We start from the raw sequence: 21,973 nt of genomic DNA on the forward strand, positions 1-21,973 counted from the left end.
CACTGCTCCCGCGAGATGAAGGAATGTGTCGATAACCTCCGACAAGGACTGCAGACATTGTCATCCATTGGGGGGAAAAAAACAACCCCCACCCCCAAATGTTCAGAAAATCATTTCAAATTAAAAAACGAAAAAATATTCCCCACCAACCAACGGGACCTGCAGGAGTCCTTGAACGATGCACCATAGAACAGTGTGTTTGATTAACGGATTTGTCAATTCATACAGATAGTCAAATGATGATAATGATGGAACGCTCACGTTTGAAACAGTGGGGAATACTTTGAGTGAGATGGAGAAGCATTTGGTCTTTTCAAATCATAAAGATGAGAGGAAGCGCAGCTGCGGACAAGGTCAGAGGGGGATGATGAAGGAAGGACTAATGTGAGGGCTGTATCTATGATCCATGACTGCATTGGTAATGATGTGACCTCTGGACTCTGGCCTATAACAACCTCTGCTGATGATGATGGCTGCGAGTGTGTGCGTGTGCGTGCATCTATCTGTCTGTAGGCAGCAAAGATGGACAGCGATGAGTCGCAAGGAATAACATTTGCGTAAGCTTTTCTTTGGCGAAGGTGAAATAAGCTTGAACCTACAGTACACTAAATGGACATTAGTTAATTGCTGCCTTTGAAAAGATAATGAAGCCAGGTTTAGATTGGAATTGCTATTCCAGTTCTTGTGTGTGTTTTCTTCAGGCATTAAAAGTGTAAATGTGCGTGTGAAGCGGCATCTTTATATGCCCTGCAATTGCCTGGTGACCAGTTCAGGATTGCTGCCTGCCTTTCGCGTGAAGTCAGTTGAAAAAGCTCCTGCTCACGCGTGACTCTGACGAGGACAAGCAGTATTGAAAATGGATGGATAATTTTTTTGTTTGTTTTTTTTTTTTTAGTCTCTTGACATTGAAAAGCAATTAAAGGGGACAAACGTTGCAGAACATATGGCGGTCATCATCAGATGTTTGCTGTAGTTTGATGTTCTGTAATATTCAAAACCCCGTATAGCTCTGCCAACTGTTTTCTATGAGGAAGGGGGTTTAATGGACTTGGTTTTCATAAAACCGAGCTGAATAACAGCTGGTTTGCCTCAACTGTAAAACTACACACACTCAACTTCAATTGTGAAGGCTGCAGCAACTATTAGTCCACAATCAATCTCACAAAAAAATGAATCGTTAGGCCTGGCTAGGGTAACAAGCGCCCAAAAACAACCCATTTCCAGGTGCATCAAATTGTGGAAGCATTTCTTTCACATGAAGCAGAGCTAGTCATAAAGGTATCCAATCAGCAAATTGTTTTCTTGAAAGCTCATTGGTCACTGGCACAAATACTGACTCATGACAAAAGTCGTCACACTAAGCATTATACTGTATCTAAGACATCAAAGCTGTTGGTCTTCTACTCAGTGATGCAACTAATTTGTTACTAATGTGTACGTTTTTCAGTAAAGATAAGATAAGATATGAAAACCTTTATTAGTCTCACAATGGAGAAATTCCCAATTCACAGCAACAAAGTTATGAAAGGAAGAAGTAGAAAGAAGACTAACGCATTACTTTTTCCAGTCAAGCAATCAGACTACAGTTACTCTTTAAATACCACATAATGTTACTTTGACTTGAGTAGCCTGAGTACCTTTCGCCACTACAGGCCGTTGTAGTTAACCGACTCAAGTTAGAGCAGTGAGAAATAATTGACAAGACTTACATAAACAGCTCATACTTCTCAGCCACAGTGCTAATAGTTCATCCATCCATCCATCCATTTTCTGATGCGCTTTTTTTCCTCACAAGGGTTGTGCTGGAGCCCATTCAAGCTGTCTTCGGGCAGTACACCCTGAACTGGTTGCCAGCCAATCGCGTGGAAACTAATAGTTCATGAATAATAAAATACAGCAGGACACATGAGTTCGAACACCATAGTACTCAACAAAGACAACAAATAACCACATTATGGAACGTGTAAAATTAGAAACAGCTCAGCGCAAAACCTGCATTTGATACTCACAAGAATTTTGCAGCTAATAAGGGCACAAATACGCAGAGCAGGAATGCAGCAAGTAGGAATTCCACATTTTCTTCCATTTCCACTTCTGTGCTCTGCGTTCCGCCATTATCATATTTGGTCAATGGAAGCACAGATCGTCACATGCGTCGATGTGTTTATAGAATATAGTTCACACCCGAGGAGGTGGAGCAAAGGACATTTTCTGGTGTGAATAGACCTCACTTTTTCAAGGTAACGATTGCTTGGCTTTGTGAGCTTGTACTGCATCTCTGAATCTCTGATTGTGCAGGTGTCTTGACCTATAGTGTCTTTGTGACAGGATTCTACAATATGACGCTGAGAGAGTTTCACCAATCCTGCTTTGAATCAATAAATCATCTCTGAAACTATTCTATTCTATTGCTCCCGTTGACCACCGATAGGCAGCGCCAGATCTCAGGTTAAAACTTGGTGAATTACACACATGCATCAGGATATTTTGGCTCGTCTGCTCTCAAGCACAACACAGAAAACAGCATTCTACTATGGCGAAGTCATTTGAGCAGAAACTCGCGGAAGCTAGTGGAAAACACAAATGAGAGCCACAAATGTGCTTGAAGCAAAATACGGCAGTCGAAATGTTTATTCACACATAAATCATTTTGATATTTCCCAACAGAAAATACAGGAATTGGAAGAGTCAGTGTGTCTTTTTGTGTGCTGGTTTGCCACGATCACCTTCTCCTTCCTGCTGCATGTTTGCCCTGTATAGGCTCCGCTGACTTAAGTTACTCTCCTGGGAAATGTGTGGTATGTGCTGGACCGGTCTCTTTTGGGTACTTTAAAAAGCTTCCAGACAAATGGGAATCCAATCACAAGTCCCATGAGCAAAACTGCCTGAGTATTAGTCCGATTTCCAGGTAGAGTCACAAGATTCGAATCCAGCAGTCAGCGTGACATAACGGTCCATCATCCATGGTCAGCTAACATAAATCTCGACATTTCTTCATCCATAGTCTTCATTTTATGTATGCTGAGCTACTCAAGCCATAATCCTGCCTATATCGTACTTGAACATGAAAATGCAGATGAGTGCAAGTGTGGAGGCCGTGCTTCCTCTCATCACTACCTTGAAATGATAACAGTGTCTTTTCTTTGAAGGTTTTATATACATGTGGTCTTGTTTTTTTTCCTGTTGAGGTTTATTTTAAAAGGTCAAAGGAAAAAAAAGCCCTCCTAAAGTAATTTGCTTCATACACCATTTCTCTGGAGAAGAAAAGGGGAGGGACTAATACACTTTTCAAACCACATAACGGTGGAACTCATTTCACAAGCAATGCAGACACATTTTGTTGTGTATCTGCTCAAGTGCTTATCTGATTGTTTCATGACCACTATTAGAATACACAGTTCTGTCCAAAGGTTTTGTGGTAAGTGAGAACAAAGTTCAGTGGTATCCATTTCAGAAAGGAATAGGAATACTCTAACTTCTATCTCTGTGTTCTTGGTGTGTTTAACTCATCCATTTCTCTACCACTTATCTGGGGTAGGGTCACGGGGGCAGCAGCTGTAGCGGGGAAGCCCACACTTCCCTCTCCCCAGCCACTTCTTCCAGCTCTTCCCAGGGGATCGCAAGGCGTTCCCAGATCAGCCGGGAGACACCATCTCCTCCAGCGTGTCCTGGGTCATTTCCGCATGTGTTATCTTTTAAATTACTTTTCCATCCTTTTGTTGTTTTTTGTTTAAGGAAGTTAAAAAAAAAGGTAACCAAGAACCTACGGTAATCAAGTCAATGTTTTTTTTTCTCTATTCACAATTTCCAGCTAGTTATTGTTATTGTAATATGATCAATCATTATCGGTTAATTTTCGTTGATAGTACAAAGCTAGTAATGTGTTACATGCAGTCAAGTAAAAATCTACAAAATGTATTTGTAGTTATCCTGGTCCCAATATCAGGTTTTAAGAACCAGCAAGAAGTCTACTCATTTTTCAAAATCTGAAATAAATACAGTACACTCAAGGTGCCATGCACAATATGTTTCACAACTGGTGACCATTAAAAAATTACCGATAGATAGATGAATAAATAAATAAAGTTTCATTGCACGATGTTCCACAGTTTTGGCAGATTTACAGCATTTGAAAGAAAACAGGATCGTATTGACAGGAAAAAAAACTAGTCAGTGGCCGTGTGTGGTGTCAAAATAAATGTGTGACATTAGAGGTTAACATATTACACAGAGCAGGAATGACTATCCAATGTGGACAAATCTGTCAAGCAGACCTCTTATTGAATAGACATTGTGGATTTTCTTTTCAGTTAATTCAGAGAGACGGAACCGGCAGGTCAGTGCTTTTCTGCTATCCGCAGATTGGATTTATTTTTATTTTTTTTAAAAAGGCCACCCTGTAACGATTTCAGTGTCCGATAAGTCATACCAAACAGTGTTGTATAGATTTTTTGGGCCCTGTTTAGTTGCTCAAAATGACAGACAAACAGGGAAAGTAAAAAAATGGTACGGGCAAGTGATTATTATGTTAATAAAAGTTTGTGGTATATCATTTAACTTAGGAAGAACGTTTTGTTGTTATCTGTCCAGCTTTACTTTTCTGGATGGAAACCAGCGGTGTAACAAATCAAAGGCCCAGTTACAGGCTGACACAGTGGTTACACACATCTGACATCTGGATGCCATTTGAAGTGAATCAGAAATAAAAATGCTGTTTCGGGTTGCACAATGAGAGTTTTTTTTAAAATCCAACACGTGACTAAAGGTGCACTTTGCTCCTTGTTTGATTTTGGATTCTTACGAAAACCTTTTTAGGTCCAGTGAATTTATAGGGCTTGCTATTTCAAGTGCATTATTGACAAAACTACCCGTCCATGATTTTGGACACATTGGCGAAATTTGTCACACTCTTCCAACAATAAGAAAGAAAACACCACACGAGTGACAGCAATTACTAGAAACTTGTTTGTGTACCCGGTGACATAGGCCGCTTTTCCATTCCAGCCTCCAGAACGGCCTGACACTACCCAACACCGGCCTCGCTTCACCCGGCCTGGCCTCTGTTGCTTTTCCATTATAACAGGTACAAATCAATTTGGGGTGGGATCAACTGAACTACGCCGACCTCAAGTGAACAGTGCACACTTGGAGTGTGCGGGGTTATGTCATACAACTCACAAATTATGCGACTCGGTCAATGGTGTTGCAGCAATTCCAAATAGAAATCGCGATTGCATAATGTCCAGAGAAAACTCTCCTGAACCCTTCCACACCCTGGTCACCACCTCTTCCAGCTCCTTCCCTCAGGTAAGCACTGTCACACCCTGCACACTAAATCCAGCAGACATTCAAACCACTTCTTCCCTCTTGCTATCAGCTCCCTAGACAGTTGACTCGACTACGATCGTGGGACTTTGCAAATGTTTGCCAGTTTTGCAAATCACTGAGTGACAGTTTTACAGTACTCATCATTGTAACTTTAGCTCTTTACATACTTGCGCGACTGTTGTTGATCAGTATTCCACAGCAGACACTTTAAAGTGCTCAAGGACTTTCTGTATCATTGCACATCCAATGTTGCATCACAATTACTGCTCCTGTTCCTCGTCACTTTAAATGGTGCAACAATCATCTGCAGCACCTGCACAATAGTCATAGTATTGTAATTACCGCACCCCAGGTCACTTTATCTTTGCTTGATGACTCTTGGGCATTTTTGCACAGCTGCCATTGCATGGCACGACCACACAAATGGTACCCTTGCATCACAGAAAGACTTTCTCTGCTTCTGTGTCATGTCTTTGTTTATCGGAGTCTGTTATTTTATGGTACACAGAGAATCTTAATATTTGTTTTTACTTTTTCCTCAGCTGTCACAATATGTTCACTACAGGCCAATATATTATATATACAAACCATCAGTACAGTCATCATTCAGACAGGGATGCTACAGTTCGCAACAATTTAGCCTACATGTGTACATTGGTCCAATGAAAAAGTTTATTAGGGACTTTACTCCACTACACGCAAGTGTGTCGTAAGTGGTGGGGTGGTGGGAGGATGAAGACCTATAATTAGTTTCTAATTCCCACTTTATTAGATGCTGAGAGGGCCAGAGTCCTGCCAAGATGAATTTGTCACAGCTTATGAAAGTGAAATTACAAAGCCATTGATTTATTTGCGGAAAGGAACAAGGACAGCTCATTGAACGACACGACCTCAGTTCAGTGTCCTCTTGTCAAGGAGATATACAGTAATTTAATATGCGAGGAAAACAAATGAGAGGGAAGATGTTTGCATCATAATGTCGGTAATACGGCAGGAAGAAGGAGAATAGTTGTTTCACACAAGCTTGATGCCATTCGACATTTGGCACTTCAATAGAAAGTACTGACGGCACAAACATCCGAACAGAAAGAATAATGGTAAGGTTTAAGGAAAATCCTCAGGGCTTAATTAAAAAAAAAAAAAAAAAAAAGGTTTGCACATGCAAAGGTGGCCGCGAAGCTGATTGCTTATGCAATAGATGTGGAAGCTTAGCTGCTAACCAGGTGCAAGGTATAACCATAACTTTCAGACGATAGGTCAGTGAAGCTGTTCACGAGATGCATGAAGTACGTGCTTTGTTTTTATCTTTAACTCGCATAGCTGTCAATCCCCAACAAAGTCCTTGCATGTTGAATGAATAAGTTTAAGGTTTCACGATTTTGTTTTTCATTAACATTAACCTTGTGGGCAGGCAATCTAGCACCTCCTATTTAGTACCTTAATGAGTTCCTAAGAGGGATACGATTTTAACAGTATGTCTATTATTGTGTTTGTACTTTATCAGCCACCTTTTTAAATTGAACACCATCCATCCATGATCTGAACCGCTGACATTTCTGTTACTTTCCAGACAGCTCTCGGTATGAAGTTCGACACGAATGCTACACACATTTAAACAAAACTTAAACAAGAATACCACTGAGTAGAGCGCAGACCTTCATCAAAGCTAACCAAATTATACACCCTAATTTAATCATAGCCTTTTAATTTCTCTGTATTTTGTATCATCCACTGAATGATTATGAAACAGTCATATAGTGTTTATGCAGCACCTCATCAGGTTAATAAATAAAATAAATCAAAAGCAAATGTGTTCTTCCTCGACCCATGTAACATAACTCCATCACGGAAAGTGCTATTCATTAACCTAGAAAATTCAATGAAACTATCATCCTTCAAGTAGGTCACTTTTACTTTTCAGATGATGTCATCAAAACTGAACATTATTATTATTTTTTTCTTCTTAGATAATTAGCTTTATTAATCTTGGTAAGAGTAACATTTGAATATATCTTTTGTACACCTTTATCAAGTGTCTTTTTGTTTCTGTGCTATTTTGGAATTCACTGGACTATAGTTCACTCCGTCTCACCCAAATTCTCTTAACACACAGCTCTAGCCACTTAAAGCAAGACACGGCATCCCTGTAACGACATTCAGATGCGACTTTGCATTGAGTTGGCGTGATGGGCAACTGAGTGGAGTGCCAAAGTAGCACTGCTAAAGTAGAACAGCACTGTGCTTTTCAAAAACCACCCCACAACCAAAAGAATATCCAAAAGAGCCTCTAGAGTAACAATAAAACATCTTAAGTGTGTCGAATTACCATGCAGTGTGGATGAAAGAAAGACCCGCTTCACTTGTTGGCAAGTCAAATAAAAAGACGGAAAACAAATATCAAATGACTTGCTACCTTTAACGGGATATGCGTGGGTGAGTGGGAGATTAATGCAATCAGAGGAGTGAACTCGGTAGGAAAATAAGGAATTATATTAACTCATTCAGTGGTGGCCCGGTAGTCCAGTGGTTAGCACGTCGGCTTCACAGTGCAGAGGTACCGGGTTCGATTCCAGCTCCGGCCTCCCTGTGTGGAGTTTGCATGTTCTCCCCGGGCCTGCGTGGGTTTTCTCCGGGGGCTCCGGTTTCCTCCCACATTCCAAAAACATGCATGTCAGGCTGATTGGACGCTCTAAATTGTCCCTAGGTGTGAGTGTGGGCGTGGATGGTTGTTCGTCTCTGTGTGCCCTGCGATTGGCTGGCAACTGATTCAGGGTGTCCCCCGCCTACTGCCCGGAGATGGCTGGGATAGGCTCCAGCACCCCCCGCGACCCTAGTGAGGATCAAGCGGTTCGGAAAATGGATGGATGGATGGATTAACTCATTCAATCCCCATGACATATTTATGCCCAATACAGCCATATGCCCAATACAGCCATTTATGCCCAATACAGCCACCTACCCATGACATATTTGTATGTCATTTCCTTTTATTAATTTATTAATTTATTTTGCACCATAGTGTGACGCAGGGTCTGACAGCCGCTGACTAAGGATCAGGCCAGTCTGCATTGGAATATTTAAAATCTGTCCAGCAGGTGAGAGTGTGTGTTAAGGGATCAGCCAGGTAATGCTGCAGAACAAGTAAAAGGAGAGGGGCAGAAATGCATGGGCGGAGTTGAGGAGTAGCTAGTCAGGTGGAGGAGTGTGTAGTCAATTGAGAGTGCATTCGAACCAGTAGCGATGGAGAAATCAAAGCAATTAACCCGCGAGGATTGCTTTTAGGAGGAAAAAAAATCTTCCACCATGACGAGGGAGAGGAGTTTCTCAAAGCAGCAGGACGCTTTCTTCCGCGCAAAAATAAGAAGCAACCATCAAAAGAGGCTCCATGTACATCAACATTCTCTGCCTCATGCAAACACCACACCGCAGCGAAAGTCCTTTACAAAAGCACGCAAAACCAGAATCTGTAAGGCATGTTGTGTGCCCTTGCATCAGCTTGTATCTCTCTCTCACACACACACACACACACACACACACACACACACACACACACACACACACACACACACACACACACACACACACACACACACACACACACACACACACAAAACTTAACATGTAAACATACACGAGCACACACTCACTGAAATTGTTTCACTTCTGTACAGAGTTGATTGTTCAATATAGTGCAGATAGATATTTTTGCTATCAAAATCCCTTTTGTGGTGTTGTTTATGTTGTTTTGTAGAAGGAAAGCCTTATTTAGATGTTTGAGATGTCAAAAAGCAAAAAATAGTGTACCATACTTGAAATGCTTTTACAAAAAGGCCTTTTTCTCCGTTATTTTCCTCAGAAAATGGAAATATGATCAAGTGTAGGTATTTTCTAATGCTGATTGATAAAGAATTGTTTTCCATCTGAAAGGAGAGCGTCTGTCTCATCTTTTGATATGCTGCATGTTTAAATCGTAATAGAACACAATAATTTGTGGGTCTTACACATCAGTCAAAATCCAGTATAACGGCTGGGATCGAGGGGTTTGTGCCAGTGCAAGTGTCTGGGATTGAATGAGTTAACAAGGACTGAAAGTTCCGCTTCATGAAATTATAACCACAACAGGCTTGGATGTGCCACAGAAAAGCGGTGTGATCGTCAGGTGTACAGTGTCTCCTATGCAGAAATCACGAGAACTATAGCCCTGGCTGCACACATATGATGAACATGACATAAGCAACAGTACCATAGATGGAATAGGAGATTTCGGTATTGTTGAAGGCCCCTGAGGCCATACAATTCGGAAATTCAACCTTGTTTTGAGCAAACATTTCCGGCACAAAAAGCAAAGCATATTAAATGGGGCCTCGGAGTACCCCTTCAAACTCTGATATGGATTTTGTGGCGGTTTTGTGTGGAATCTTATTCCAAAAGAAGGACCACCCTCAACACGTGGTGTTCATTTAAGAAGAATGCGAGGATTCATGCATTGTTACTTGGTATCCAGTTCATGCCTGTTTTTGATTGCCTCTACATTTTAGCATTGTCAGTAGTTAGATTGTTTTGTCATTGAGATGACAATTAAGAAGTGAGATCCATGAAGCACATAGACGGTGAGTTGCATGGAGCCTGAATTATGTTGACACGGCTTGTGTCATTTGTTGTTTAAGTTAAGACTCACGGTTTTTATGCGACCATGAATAGCGGTCGATTTATTATGGCAGTTAATGTTAAAAATAAAATGGATATAAAAATTAAGTGTGCAGTTCCTAAAGGTTTTAATATGGCAACAATCTGATTCATAATTCAATTTCACTTATGACCTGCGGAGAGGAAAAATGTTTTGAAATCAAAACAAATTGGAGGTCTCAGTGTCCCAGAAAACTGAGTTCAATAAAACCAAGAACTTTGAACCATTCATTCCTTCGAGTTGACTCAAGAAATAGATGGTACAGAATTAATTAACTTGACAATCACGGCTGTAATTAATAATGCTAATACAACATCACCTTATATGTGAACTTATAAAAAGACAAACAAGGATAAGTAGAAGAAAACACACAACAGAATGGCTATGATAAATGAGCAGGCGCACCGAGTGACTAATACCAAGAGATTAGCGTAGCATCTCCCGCTTGTTTTTAATACTCTAAACAAGAACACCAACTATTTTCAAAGCAATGTACCCAGTATAGAACGTAATTAATGTCCATAATAAACACATGTCATTAAATAGGTGTCAAGGGACTAATTATATCAGCGGAAAAGAAGTTACAAAGCATGCTGTGATTGCAAGTTGGGGGGTTGTGGGGTGGGAGGAAGCATCGATCTATCAAGAGGCCGCAGACCTAATAAGCTCATTTGTCGAGAAATTCTTCCCAAGTCCATCAAGACCTGACATAACCAAAACCACTTCAATGTCCAAACATAGCAAATGTACTTCATTTCGACATAGCAAATGGGCCCTTCAAACATGCTTTGAGGTGTCAGGAGAAGCACAAACGAGGCCTAGGAGGGGGAACATTAGGAGAGTGTATGGGGGCCGCACCAGTTTCCAGTAAGGCTGTCTTAAGCACACTCCTAACCAGGTCCAGGTGGACGCACTATCACTGACAGGTACACCAAAATGGGTCAACGCAGTCACGGCGAGAGAGAACGCTGGAGGAGTTCCACGCATATCGATGTTTTTGTTTTTGACCATATACCGTCACATGGTTTTGCAAAAAGCCTACGTTGACCCCGTGACCTCCATTTTAAAACACTCCTATATCACTATTCTGCATGCCTGTGTTTTGACCTTTTCAAACCCTGCTTTAAAGGTTGCGTGTTCACGTGGCTGTGGGCTGCGCAGGCTATGGCTCGAGTGAGTGCAACTCTCCTTTGTGACCTACAAAGCTATTGTTTGGAAGGGAGTGCATTCATCACAGCTCTCCGCACAAAGCGAGCATGTGAGGAAAGGAACCCTTCCTCAACTTAAGTGCTGCTCAACTCAGCACTTTGAAAAGCTTTCTGGGCAGGATTGGTTCAGAGGATCTCTGAAAAGGAAGCCCGGCGCTCGGCTGCTTTGAAAGGTGAAAATGGTGTTCAGGAGCTACTGAAAGTTTAATCAGTCTGCGATATGTCTGTACAAGGCTGAAACACAAGCTGAGCTACTGACTGCCGACTGAACTCCATTCGGCACTGATTACAGTGTGTTTTGTACGGTCCCTGGCAAAAGATCTGTCGTCAAACACCATTTCCTGGACGCTACAATTATATCAACATGAACGTCATACTACTTTAATATTTATAGAGGGCATACTGAATCAAAAATATTAGTTTTTATTTCAATGCGGGAAAAATGTTGTAGATGTCAGGAAATAGATGCACAAGTTAACGATGGCTTGGTATAATCGATGGATTATTGAGGTCCTCCAATCAGAGAAGGTTGTGATGCAAACGAAAAATGAAGGGTGCATCTCTGGGGAGTTTGTAGACCAACAGTCACTTCAGGATGAGATTGTAAAAATAGGTAACAATGGCTTGTTATCTGTGAAGAGGTTATCTCTTGTTCTCCGTGTGCTTCCCTTTCCAAGTGTCACACTTCTACTCAATTTCCTGGTACAGCTTTGAACAAACATGGTCAAGTGCCTGTAAAGTATCTTAGCGCCACTATTATCGATGACTCCTGTCTTCCTTTAGTACTTAATGAAGTGCCAAGAACAACCAAGATTATTTGTTTTCCACATTGCTCTCCCATGGCAGGTGTAAAAAGTGCATTTTATCCAATGTAACAAATGGTAGTAAATGATGTAGCAAGCCGAATGGTCGCAACAACTTCTTCAATTTGAGATACTTTCTTGTCTTATTTGCCTTCTCCTGCTGAGCTCTACTCAGTCGTGTTAATTATATGGAAAACCACAATTTTCAGAAAACACAAGTGGCTTCTGCAAACAGTGGAAACAATGTCAGGACGGAAATTACCGAGGAGGGACCCAGTTGGCTGTGGTCCACATACAGTAGCTTTGTCTTCACAACTTGAATGTGTGTAGAAAGAAATGTTGGCAGTCTCCACACAGCAACGTGCTGTCCAGCGTTGCGTCTTTAATTCGTGTGTTGTGTCTGTGCAGGATTCGGCTTGTTTTGGCGGAAGCCTGCCTCGATGACAGATGGTATGTTGCTTTTTGGTACAGTGGTGTGCAGGGCTTAGGTGAAGTTAAATTTGAGTCCAATGGCAGGAATGTCAATGGTAGGTCTTCACTTCCTGCCTGGCGCAAAAGTATGTCAGCAGGGTCAACAGACAGCTTTGCGGTCCAGGAAGAGGGAAGGTCGGTCTTTCATCAGTAAGACGTATTGAAGAGGCACCCAACAGAAGATCACAGAAGTACCGGGCTATGCAGACCTGAAAGTTAAGTTATATCTTCTGCTTTCCCTGATAAGAAGCTAAGCCTGACAGCCTTTTCATTTCTGCTCCCTTACTTATTTCATTTCATTGAACTTTAATAAGTTTTTGTGGATGACATGAAAACATAGCCCTGTTTTCACTTTCTTTTTGTAATTAAGATTCTCTACGGCAAGCAACCAGGAGGGCAGGCGGCCATCAGATATTACTGATCTTGCAGCGTTTGCTTCCACCTTGGGGCAAAACTGAAAACAATTTAAGAAAAAACAACATTAAAAATCTGTTTTCCCGTGACTATTTGGTACCACTTTGCAATCGGAGAAGTGCTTCAGAGATACGAGAAGATGACAGTGACGTGTAAAGGTACAAGAGTTCATAGTATCGTCACAAAGACCCATTTCTGTGCCATTTGAGGAGTAAAACTGGCTGTCATTCACTTAAAATTCATAAATATTAAAAATAGCCTGCATCTAGAAGGCTGTTTTACCTTTTCTAAATTATTTTTTCCCTGACGGTTATGCTATAATTGGCCCAATGCAGTAACTGCGGATACAGACTGAATATGAACGAATGCTGTATATATAGTCTGGATTTCAAAGCAGGCATATGCCAATTAAATTTGACATACTGCATTAGAGGGCTTTAAGGGTAAGTTGAGCACATTTATGAATATGTAGTCTTTTCGCAGGTCAATTAAGCATCAGATAAATGCCCGTGATAGTTTTTTTCACCGTCTTAAGCGTAGTAAGGCCTCATCTAATTAGCTGGTTTATTTGAGACGTTCGGATTAAGTGTAAAGCTGTCCCATCGCCACAAGGCTATGAGACCATATGTGAGAGTGAGACTGTTTTGTAGGAATAATAAATGTTCTCATATGTGTTACACTTAAGAGGCATTCAACCTTCATGAACTGCGTGCCAACGCTCACAAGGGGAAAAAAATGAAACACACGCACACATCTGTAAGATATTTCCCAAACTGACGATGTGGATTGGAAGGTTTGATTTAAGTGTCCCAAGTTGCAGACAGCAGAAATTCTCGACTGGCCAGGTGACAAGACACATGCTGAACTTTCAGAGATTTTATGAAGGAAAAGAGGATCTCAAAGTTTCCGAGCAGGGACGAGAAAATGTGCACGAAAACCACTCCAAAATATACATCATGGAAAATTCTAGGAGGAGGATTATGGTTTAAATGCCATCTGTGTGATGGACAGACACATACTTAGCAGGCAATTGCAGTAAGAAATGTGCTGTTTTGGCCGACAACTGCTTTACAAGTGTTATATTAGGGAAACGGATGGGGGGGGGGGCAATGGCAAAAACATTCATGTGGAAACAAGGGATAGTTTGTAGAAGGGACGAGGTATTTATGTGTATGTCACATTTATTCCGGAATGTTGGAAAATGTTCGATATGTATGTGTCACTGAAGATAAACTTTGTATCTTTTCTCCAATCCCTCAAATTTGCTACACGACATATAGAGTACACTTTTGGATACAACTGCTAAGACAAGCACATTACAGTGCCTTCAGGTGTTTTGGCAGCTCTGTGTTAATGGGGCATGGAAGGAATTTGTTGTCTTTTTACCCTACATGAATTATAATGGATCATTTAAATTCAAATGCCCATGAAGTCGTATAATTCGGATTTTTTTTGGGGGGGGGGGAGTCAGAAAATACTGAAGCTGAGTTTTGCATTGTCTTTGGACCCTGAAACACTTCAAAAAAAGGTCTATCTTCATCAAGAGGTGTTAAATGCAGAAGACCGTGAGAAAAGGAGGACAATACACACCAGAAAGCCCCCGATCACACTGAGGGGTGAACAATTGCAACTGTTGGCGATGGTAGAAAAATTCGCATTGACATCAGGGTTCGTCACGGTTCCGTGAAAGTCGCAAGTGGTCTAACAACCATTTGGCGAACATTTGCGACCTTGAACGAACCCTGACGAACTCTGATGTGAACAACGCAACACTCGCTCAGTGGGAGAGAGGCTGACGTTACATGAAGGAAGAATCCTTCCATTCAAACCAAATAAACTCTTGAAGGGAAAGAAACAATGACAACTCGTGTTAGCTGCTAGAGTTAACAGCACGTTTTACTGGCTAGCTGCTTTACTGGCTAGTTGCTGTGTCCTTCGCATATTATGGTAGTACATTGCGTACATCTACACACACTCACACACACACAGATACACAGACACACACACACACAATTTTACAGTTGTCTGAGAGCGAGAGGAAAATATGTCCTACGTGCAGTGCATCCGCAACAGACACATCCAAGCACTGGGCCCTCTTCATTCCTCATTAAAAACATTGTTTTAACGTTATTGGATGAACAGTGGCTAAGTTGTTTTTACAAACCTATTCGAATAAAGGCTTTCGGATAATAGGCAATGTATTTATTTCATGCCGGATTTTTTCTTTCAAATCTGAAAAATAAAAATTGCGAATTTCTCCATTGTGAGAGAAATAAAATGTTTTCTTCTCTTAAATGAAAAGTCAACCAATAGGTCAACCAGTGTGCCAGGATAAATCAATGTATTGTCAACAAGATGTCTGAGAAAGGGTTTTGTTTATTTTTCTTCTGGCTATAGAGCATGTCTTTGTTGCCCAAAGAAAAAACGACTATGCACTCAAAAAAATTCGGGTTAACTTTACCATCTTCCATCCATTCCGATGCTTTGTGTCGACGACTTCAAACTTCTGATTACTGTTATACAATAACCCTCCATCAGCACCCTTGATTCAACTTCAGTAAGATGTGTACAATAGGATTTGTTGATATAATCTAAAACTTGTGTTAGCATTACCAAGAAAAAAAAAATGTAACATGCAGTAGTAACATCTGTAATATGCCAAAAAGTTACCGGTACTATTTTTTTGAGGGAGAAGCACTCACTTTTTATTCGCTGGATAAAAAACATACAGGTATGTTCTTGTTAGGAATGGATGGCAGATTGTTCCCATGTGGCCGTTAGACATGGAGAATCAGTATAAAGAGACACTCATACGTGATGATATCACAAGCTGCATGACACTGACTGGAGCACTTGTTACATTTCGACATAAACCGGTGACATCATACAATTAAAGGGTGAATCCAGCCCTGTCCCTGCAGCTGATCTGTTTTAGTTTGTCCTTTCGGCGGATTTTATAGGCCATGAATCAAAGAGCAATTCTTTGAAACGTGGAAGGTATTTCCTTCGAGGGGGGAAAACATGACGTAAATTTGTGTAGCTGGCAGCTTGTGAAGTTTGACTCATTCTTGTTAGATGAGAGCCATGGGAGGGACACCATGCATTTCTACTTTGATTTGTTTGACTTTTCACTCAATGAATACTAAGCTCTTGATGCATGAATTAACCAAATTGTCCAAATAAACCCGGGTGGAAGGCAGCGTGTGGGGACAAAGTTAAGTTAAGATAAAGTATGATAAGACATCCTCCTGTGTTCCCGGAGGGGGAATTACTTCAGGTGCTACAGCAATAAAAATGAAATACAATCAAAACACGTATTGAAAAACAAAACAAAACAATAGTAAAACAAAACAAGAACAAAAACAGTCAAATGGTTTAGATAAGGAGATAAATAAAAAGTAACTAAAACGTAGAGCAATTGCAATATATTATATAATAGCAGAAGGGTGCATCATCATCTAAATGTCACTGTAAAACGAAATAAAAAGATACAATTAGTACTTTAGTATTCCACCATTATTGTTGATTTTCGCAGTAAACTTGAAGGACTAACATATAATTCAAATGTAAAAAAAAAAATGTTTGGTGCTTTCGAACACGGTATCCTACCTGAGTGACAATGAAAAAAATGCAATATATAGAGTATAGAAAGTCTAGAAGAGGAGACTGAAGAATTAAACCTCATTTCACCTCAGTTCGCCTCATAAATGTTATGTACACATGAATGAAAAAAAAAAAGCCATATATCTCCTGACTGACTGATTCCAGCCCGCGATAGTAAGTGTTGAGATTAACTTTAACGGGCGAGACACATTTAAATCCCTTCAATTCCTTCCACTGAATGCTTTGAAATTACATTAACCTTTTTTTCGACACAATTTTCAGATGATTTTGAAAGAAGCCAAGTATCACATCACTAATTGACTCCTAAGGACAGGAAATGTGGTGGAAAATGAGAATGTAATGACGTGCCAGAAAGACGGCACGCTGATAACACCCTTTAAAAAAGCCCCAAATAATGACTATGCACCGGAAAGCCTCCTGTGCAAGCTCGGCTATCGTACGATCTTGTACACTCAGGCAAGGTGAAAGTCATATATGCACGCGTCCAACGACATGACGCTTGTCGCGTTTTCATGACATTATGAAGAGAATTAAAATGATCACCACAGGCTGCTTATGTTGCCCGACGTGTAAACTGATTAAATTCAATAAAATACACACACACAAAAGAAAAAATAAACTCACAGTAAATTAACTTTGTTTCTCTCGCAGAGCCCCACATATCACATTTCTCAATTTCAGGCTTTTTATAATATCCCCCGTGGCCTGTAGGAAGGCTCAAATGTTTCAGTATGCTGGATGCATTTCGTGCTTTAACTCTAACCACGTGTGGTTCATTGACGCCATCCTGCACACCAGAGGACAGTGGTGCTTATCTCTCCATTCATCCCCCCCCCCGACCCCCAATTATTTTTAAATAATAGATCATGAAAAAAACCCCCAGAACAGAAGACTCACATCTTGCATATTCCAAATAAATCATAATGACACTTGAAGAACATTTGTGAAATCAGGTGACTGATTGTAGACGCTCTTGCATTTTAAATCTTTGCGGAGATTTTTTTTTGTTTTTTTTTGCCAGTGTCATGTGCCGTATGTCATTCAGTCATACATGACGGCAGTCAACTTGAATAGCTTCAGTCGCTATCAGAGTACTCACTACAGTGGAACCTCCAAAAATTAAATACAATCCTGTTCTGTGACACTTGCAGTTCTTATTTTAAACAGTCCCACCCCCAAATCAATCAACTAGAATTGCAATAATCTTTCCTACAATCAAACTGTCACCACGATAAAATGTGAACTGACTGCGGGCATATTATCAAGTCAAATCTTTATTCTATTGTATATTCTAGCGTGAATGTTAGTTTGACAATAAAAATAATAATACTGGAGTAATAATAATGAGTAATGTGTAAAATACTGATCGTCAGGTCCATAAATATAGGGACAACGACACAATTCTCATCTTATTTGTCTCTCAACACCAACAACAGCAATGTGAAATGAAACAAGATTTTAACTGCAGACATTCCGTTTTAATTTGAGGGTTTTTACAATGGAATTGGTTGCCATGCATTTTATTGAGCACTTTATTGACTAACAAAACCAGCGGGAAGAATTCCAAGTAGTTTGGACAATATTATCTGCTCATATTCAGTCAAATGCTTGAGACCACATTGGATGGCGGCCTCACAGTGGAGACGGACGATGCCCCAAAGCATGTTATGCGTTGCAGACATCACACTCTAACTTAAAAAAAAAAGATTAGCGAGATTTAATGAACATTTTGATTTCTGATTGTTTAATTGGTTTCCTCAAAAGTAAAATGGCAACTGTTGTAAGTCCTACAGCATTCAGGTGTAAATAGTGTGGAGGTGTAAATACCTCCACACATCTTGTTTGCTGAATTCCAAATCAATGGCGTCAATGTCTAATAAATACGGATGTAGCTGCAGAACGGCAAATTAATGCATATGCTTGCTAATCTTGACATATGCAATGGTGTTTACATCAGTGGTTAAACTTTTTCAATTACCTTATTTTCCGGAGTATAAGTCACAGTTTTTTTCATAGTGGAGCGACTTATGTGTGAAATGGTTAACACATTGTACACATCACATGTTATTTTCACATTAAACCACAAGAGGGTTCTCTTGGCCTGTTTTGATACTTTCCACATTGGCGGTAACTGAGAAAAACAACTGAGATGACTCTGACGTAAGCGACGTAGAAGAGGAAGCGCTGCATCTTCTACCTCCGAAGTTGGCAGAGTTGTTTAAAAGTGACACCGAGCATGAAGATTTCATTGGATTTCGTGATTTGGAGTGACGCTGATGGTTTGGTAAATTTGTTAGCATGTTCTTTGTGTTATAGTAGTCTAAATAACTCTTAATATGTTACATGAACATACCAGGCACATTCACAGTTTGTTGTTTAAGCATCATGTAACGTTAGCATATTGTACACTTATTCAGCGTGTTGTTCTCTAGTTTTATTTTTATTTTAAATTGCCTTTCAAGATGACATGTATGTTTTTGGTGTTGGATTTTATCAAATAAATTTCCCCCCAAAATGCAATTTATACTCCAGTGCGACTCATATGTTTTTTCCTTCTTAATTATGCATTTTGTGGCTGGTGCGATTTATAATTCGGAGCGACGTATAATCCGAAAAATACGGTATGTTGCTGCTGAGTTTATTATTATTATTTTTTTGGAGGTAGGGTTATCAAGATATACGGTATCTACAATATGTTACTTCAGATGTTTTGGAATGGTTTGTTCTGTTGTGCATAGTATTTATGCATTAGTGAATGCATCATAACTCGGCATCAGATTATTAAGGGTCTTACTGCAAATTAAGTAAATTGATGAGTTTACATTCACATTGATTTTGAAATGAACAATCATTTGTCAACTATTCCGATGGTGGCGGAGCATGAAAGCACTGGTCAGGGAAAGTCCAACTGGATTAACTTTGCATATTATTATTTGTAACGCGGCGTGCCTATTTTGGTATAATTGTATTTACCTCTTCATTGATTTCAATTGAATTTTGCATTTCCTACTAACAGATGTCACTAAAGTCACCCAAACGTTCACGCAGTCAAGTGACAAGAAACAAGTGTGCCGACAAGTCCGTGCTGCTCAGCTCACCTCACTGTTTGACATGGCACACTGAACAAAACCACAAGGCCAGCGCTCATTACACATAAAAAACCCCCCACTGCCGGTGAAAAACGTCTCAGGCATAAAGAGATGCGCTAATTCTGAAATGGGGCATGAAATACACAGGGCTGGAGATTATTGCTGGTTACGGACAGCTAATAAGCTTGGCAAATGAATGATGAGGGGAGCCGAAGAGAGGCCTCTCTCTCGGTTTCTATTAGCCGGCGACACGCTGAGAGGCTACCTGGCGTGAACACACAGACTTCATGCGTGTGCAGTGGGCGTCGGGGCCCGCTGGGCATCCTGTGTGCATCAGATAATTGGAAGAATACCGCCATGCGATGCGGTGTGCAGACAGGACAGCACGCAGAGGACAAACACACACCTTCAGCAGATGGTTTGTCAAATGAATAAACAGCATGCAGACATACAAAGAGAAGAGGAAGCAACTTGGCACGTCTCAGGCAGCGGAGAGGAAGCGCAAACCGAAGTAAAAATATGCGACAAAAGTGGAAAGACGGGACGCTGACTGGCAGCGGAGTCATTCATTATCACACAACTGTGGATTCTTTTAGCATTTCCTAACAATCTCAGGTGTCAGAAAATGAAAAGAAAAGTGAGCATTAATGCAGGGAAGTGAATGTCACGTTTCTAACAAAACACCATATAGTAAGCAATTGACGGCACATTAAGTAGCCCACTAAAGAGACTGTAAACAAAGCGGACCCCCCACCGCCGCCTAATTATAGCCCTTTGGTGGCTTTATTCCACAGTATGGGTCAGGCGAAAAACAAGCCAACAGGGCAGAATCAACGTGAAAAGGTTAATGACTGTTTCTCTCGTCTAAACTCAGGTTGTGAAGCAGCTGGGCCTGAGGGACTCCAGGTGACAGTTAGGCTTCTCGTCATATCCGCCCAGTCACACTCCATTTTTTCACCTCACTTTAGCACCATGTGCCCCGTCTGTCGACACCCGCACTTAACCATGAAACCGTGGCTGCTCATCTGCAGGCCTCGATGGGCCTCAGCACGCCGAAATCACAAGTGCTTGATCATAATCAACCACATCACTTACTTAACGGAGGACAGTCAATGCTAAGTACAAGTAGCCCCAAAACTAACACAATAACTGTTATTTAATATTAGGCGAAGAAGATGAAGCGATACAATCCCCACCATAAAACATGAATGAGACATTCCTGCACATGTACACAGACATTTGTTTGGTGTAGCATGCGATGCGTTGTATTCGTTGGCCACAGAGTTTCACTTAAGAGGTTAGGGCTGGCATTCAGTAAAACGGAGGACATACCATCCTGAACATGTCCATCAGACTCTGTGGATGGTGAAGAGCCGGAAAATACTGTTCTATGACCATCTTATTGGTAAGTACGGAGGGCCACTTGCCATTTATGGAAATTGCACGAATGCCAGTGGACAGTGACCAAAAAAAACCTATGGTGATGGAAAAAAACAATGGTGAAGCCAAATCAGTGTTGTCATCTCATCAGATTATTACATAATACACAATAAATTGATAAATTGTTAGTTTTGTCATCAGAAGTCAAGGATTGTAGTTTGTACATTTACTGTTCAAGCTACTGTGAAAGGGGTAACAAAATTCTTGCAAAATCTCAACTTTTTTTTTGATTATACATGACAACGAAAATGTTGGTACAGATTTTAACAAGGGTCATGGAGGTTGACAAGTGATTTGCTTTCGCGGGTCACATAAAATGATGTGGTGGCCGGGCCTTGAAAGATGTGAATAAAGTGTTGAGATTCGTATATTGTCATCGATGATCCCTCCTGACCCCAAAGGAAAAATAAATGCAATGTGAAAAGGTTTTCTGAATAAAGGCATGACCTTTTAATCATTAGCATTTGAATGCAGAGTTTTTCTCCACGTCAAGGAGCCACCGTCTGTAGGGCAAATACGTGTGTGACACGTGTCAGACTACTGCATCTCTCAGTATGTTCAAGTGTTACAGAGTAAAAGGGAATCGCAAATCACGTGGGCACCATAAAAATGATTCAGCCCCAAGTGTTGAGTTTGACTTCTGTGCTATAAAGTTAGTGAGAATCTATTCCATGTGTTAATGGCAAAGTAGACCGGAAAATTGCTGAATTTATACAAAAGTCCATTTGCGACCCTTTCCCACTGACCTTTGTGGAAATCTGAATGCATACCCTCTGATAAGTTCCGTCTGAACTTCTGCTCGCTCTTTATCTCTAATGCTCGCGATGCTAGGAATGCCCAAACAGGAATGCGAGTCAAAGTCTAACAGTTTTAATACAAAGAAAGATGAACACTGATAGCAGAAAGATC

The 21,973-nt window shown here is 40.7% G+C and overlaps 1 protein-coding gene across 4 annotated transcripts in view; it reads right to left on the reverse strand.

The window, feature by feature from the left end:
- The window catches only part of macrod2 (mono-ADP ribosylhydrolase 2), a 372,441-nt gene that overhangs the window by 43,154 nt on the left and 307,314 nt on the right, over positions 1-21,973 (reverse strand). The gene's annotated exons all lie outside the window — the stretch shown is intronic.

The sequence above is a fragment of the Hippocampus guttulatus genome, chromosome 10, assembly GCF_054856545.1.
Source record: "Hippocampus guttulatus isolate MCC_2025c chromosome 10, RoL_Hgut_1.0, whole genome shotgun sequence".
Taxonomy (NCBI): Eukaryota; Metazoa; Chordata; class Actinopteri; order Syngnathiformes; family Syngnathidae; genus Hippocampus; species Hippocampus guttulatus.